We start from the raw sequence: 4,755 nt of genomic DNA, 5'->3' as shown, positions 1-4,755 counted from the left end.
TTTCATCAATATTATCAGTTTCAATAATTTCATTCTCTCTAACCCTAGCAAGTTGTTCATCAAGAAATTCACCTAGTGGCACATTATTATCAAGCATAGAAGTAGTTTCATCATAAGTATCATGCAAAGCAGAAGTGGCATCATCAATAACATGCGACACATCAGAATGAGTAGCAAGTACGTGTCGCAAGTTTACTCAAAACAGAAGGCGAATCAAGTGCAGAGCTAGATGGTACTTCCTTACCTCCCCTCGTAGTTGAGGGGAAAATCTTGGTTCCTTTATCTTTGAAGTTCTTCATTGTGAGCAGTAGACATAAATCCCAAGTGACTCAAAGAATAGAGCTATGCTCCCCGGCAACGGCGCCAGAAAATAGTCTTGATAACCCACAAGTATAGGGGATCGCAACAGTTTTCGAGGGTAGAGTATTCAATCAAAATTTATTGATTCGACACAAGCGGAGCAAAAGAATATTCTCAAGTATTAGCAGCTGAATTGTCAATTCAACCACACCTGGAAACTTAATATCTGCAGCAAAGTATTTAGTAGCAAAGTAATATGATAGTAGTGGTAACGGTAGCAAAAGTAATAGTTTTGGTTTTATAGTGATTGTAATAGTAGCAACGGAAAAGTAACTAAGCAAAGATCAATATGTGAAAAGCTCGTAGGCAATGGATTAGTGATGGATAATTATGTCGGATGCGATTCCTCATGCAATAGTTATAACATAGGGTGACACATAACTAGCTCCAGTTCATCAATGTAATGTAGGCATGTATTCCGAATATAGTCATACGTGCTTATGGAAAAGAACTTGCATGACATCTTTTGTCCTACCCTCCCGTGGCAGCGGGGTCCTATCGGAAACTAAGGGATATTAAGGCCTCCTTTTAATAGAGTACCGGAACAAAGCATTAACACATAGTGAATACATGAACTCCTCAAACTACGGTCATCATCGGTAAGTATCCCAATTATTGTCACTTCGGGGTTAACGGATCATAACACATAATAGGTGAATATAGACTTGCAAGATAGGATCAAGAACTCACATATATTCATGAAAACATAATAGGTTCAGATCTGAAATCAGGGCACTCGGGCCCTAGTGACAAGCATTAAGCATAGAAAAGTCATAGCAACATCAATCTCAGAACATAGTGGATAATAGGGATCAAACTCTAACAAAACTAACTCAACTACATGATAAATCTCTGATACGTCTCCAACGTATCTATAATTTTTGATTGTTCCATGCTATTATATTATCTGTTTTGGATGATAACAGGATTTATTTTACACTTTTATATTATTTTTGGGACTAACCTATTAACCGGAGGCCCAGCCCAAATTGCTGTTTTTTGCCTATTTCAGTGTTTCGTAGAAAAGGAATATCAAATGGAGTCCAAACGGAATGAAACCTTCGGGAACGTGATTTTTGGAACAAACGTGATCCAGAAGACTTGGAGTGGACGTCAAGCAATCAACGAGGAGGCCACGAAGCAGGGGGCATGCCCTCCACCCTCGTGGGCCCCTGGTTGCTCCACCGACCTACCTCTTCCTCCTATATATATCCATGTACCCCGCAAACATCCAGGAGCACCACGAAAAGCCTATTTCCACTGCCGCAACATTCTGTACCCAAGAGATCCCATCTTGGGGCCTTTTCCAGAGCTCTGCCGGAGGGGGCCTTGAACACGGAGGGCCCCTACATCAACTCCATGGCCCCTCCAATGATGTGTGAGTAGTTTACTTCAGACCTTCGGGTCCATAGCTAGTGGCTAGATGGCTTCTTCTCTCTCTTTGGATCTCAATACAAAGTTCTCCTCGATTCTCTTGGAGATCTATTCGATGTAACTCTTCTTTTTGCAGAGTGTTTGTCGAGATCCGATGAATTGTGAGTTTAAGATCAAGTTTATCTAATAAAAATATTTGAATCTTCTCTGAATTCTTTTATGTATGATTGGTTTATCTTTGCAAGCCTCTTCGAATTATCAGTTTGGTTTGGCCTACTAGATTGATCTTTCTTGCAATGGGAGAATTGCTTAGCTTTGGGTTCAATCTTGCGGTGCTCGATCCCAGTGACAGAAAGGGAAACAACACGTATTGTATTGTTGCCATCGAGGATAACAAGATGGGGTTTACATCATATTGCTTGAGTTTATCCCTCTACATCATGTCATCTTGCTTAAGGCGTTACTTTGTTCTTATGAACTTAATACGCTAGATGCATGCTGGATAGTGGTCAATGTGTGGAGTAATAGTAGTAGATGCAGGCAGGAGTCGGTCTACTTGTCTCAGACGTGATGCCTATATACATGATCATGCCTAGATATTCTCATAATTATTCGCTTTTCTATCAATTGCTCAACAGTAATTTGTTCACCCACTGTAATACTTATGCTATCTTGAGAGAAGCCACTAGTGAAACCTATGGCCCCCGGGTCTATTTTCCATCATACAAGTTTCCAATCTATTTTATTTTGCAATCTTTACTTTCAATCTATATCATAAAAATACCAAAAATATTTATCTTATTATTATCACCTCTATCAGATCTCACTCTTGCAAGTGGCCGAGAAGGGATTGACAACCCCTTTATTGTGTTGGTTGCGAGGTTCTTATTTGTGTGTGTAGCTACGAGGTGACTCACGCATGGTCTCCTACTGGATTGATACCTTGGTTCTCAAAAACTGAGGGAAATACTTACGCTGCTTTACTGCACCACCCTTACCTCTTCAAGGGAAAACCAACGCAGTGCTCAAGAGGTAGCAAGAAGGATTTCTGGCACCGTTGCCGGGGAGATCTACGCCAAGTCAAGACATACCAAGTACCCATCACAACTCTTATCCTTCGCATTACATTATTTGCCATTTGTTTTCCTCTCCCCCACTTCACCCTTGCCATTTTATTCGCCCTCTTTTCCTTTTGCCCTCTATTTCCGTTCGCCTCTTTTCCGCTTGCTTCATCGTTATGGATAGTCTTTTATCCGCTCCTTTTTCTCCCGAGAATGAAGTTCTTAATTTTAAACAAAGGGAGGGAGAAAATCTAAAAGATGCTTGGTATAGAATTTGAAATGCGCAAAATAGATCTACTAGGAAGCAATCTACTTCCGTTCTGCTTTGCAATTTTTATGTAGGCATCACGCCTTGGAATAGATATATTCTTGATACCATTACCAGAGGAAATTTCTTGGGTAGCCATACTTTTCATTCTTATAATGCTATGATAGATTTGTTTGGCCCACCACCTCTTTTGGTTAATGGAACTACTTTAACTTTGGAACATGTGATGCAAAGGCTTGAAATTATTGAAAATAAAGTTGCTACCGTAGAGTTGATTGAAAATTTGGATAGAAAGATCCACAACCAAGTTATCCAATACGGATCTACGGTAGGAGTGGCTCTTAATTTTTTTAAAGAAAAGGGACCTATGGTTAATGATAAGATAGATCAAGATTCCACTAGAATTGATAAAATTGAGGATATTATTACCAACCTTGGGTCTGCCTTTTCTTCCGTGAAAAACACTCCTCCTAATGCTAAGATTGCCAAATTGATGTATGTTCCTAAAAATAAGGGTGAAACTTCTAGTAAGGAAAATGCGGACCTCAAATCCACAAGTGTTCACCCCAATTTTCTCACTATCCTCAAGGAACCTTTTGCTACAAATGATTTTCTTGATTTCGTGCCTAGGAGTTTGATAATTAATAAAAAGAAAGAAACTCCTAAGACCTCCTTTGGTTTGTAGGAATCTCATAAGATTTCTATAGGATAGGATTTGCATAGGAAAATTTTCTTTAAAGACCTTTGGTTTGTAGGACTGGATTCCTATTCCTATGTAGGATAGGAATCAATCCTTCACATTTTGGAGGAATAAACATTAGCTAAGACTCAATGGAAAAATTCCTATCCTATGCATCAAATGACATCTCTTTCCCTATAGGAATTGAGATACATGTCATCTCACTTCCTATGATTTTCCTATTCCTATAACATTCCTATCCTATGAACCAAAGGAGGCCTAAAAGTTATTGGTGTCTTATTGAAGAATTGCCTACCAAAGATGACAATACCTAGATCTATCCTCGCTTTTATTCCTAGCTAGGGGCGTTAAACGATAGCGCTTGTTGGGAGGCAGCCCAATTTTATATTTGTTCCTTGCTTTTTGTTCCTGTTTAGTAATAAATAATTTATCTAGCCTCCATTTTGGTTGTGTTTTTCGTGTTTAATTAGTGTTTGTGCCAAGTAGAACCATTGGGAAGACTTGGGGAATGTCTTTTTGATCTTGCTGTAAAAAACAGAAACTTTAGCGCTCACGAGAATTGCTGCCATTTTTTACTGGAGAGCGCTATTTAGTTAATTATTTTTGCAGATGATTAATATATAAATTCCTCACGTCCACCAATTTATTTTAGAATATTTGGGGTTCCATAAGTATTCGAAACCTACAGATTACTACAGACTGTTCTGTTTTTGACAGATTCTGTTTTTCGTGTGTTGTTTGCTTGTTTTGATGAATCTATGTCTAGTAATAGAGATTATAAACCATAGAGAAGTTGGAATACAGTAGGTTTAACACTAATATAAATAAATAATGAGTTCATTACAGTACCTTGAAGTGGTGATTTGTTTTCTTTTACTAATGGAGCTCTCACGAAGATTTTCTTTTAAGTTTTGTGTTGTGAAGTTTTCAAGTTTTGGGTAAAGATTTGATGGATTATGGAACAAGGAGTGTCAAGAGCCTAAGCCTGAGGA

The sequence above is a fragment of the Triticum urartu genome, chromosome 1 (assembly GCF_003073215.2).
Source record: "Triticum urartu cultivar G1812 chromosome 1, Tu2.1, whole genome shotgun sequence".
In the NCBI taxonomy this organism is placed as follows: domain Eukaryota; kingdom Viridiplantae; phylum Streptophyta; class Magnoliopsida; order Poales; family Poaceae; genus Triticum; species Triticum urartu.
Note: the sequence above shows the minus strand (reverse complement) of the source record.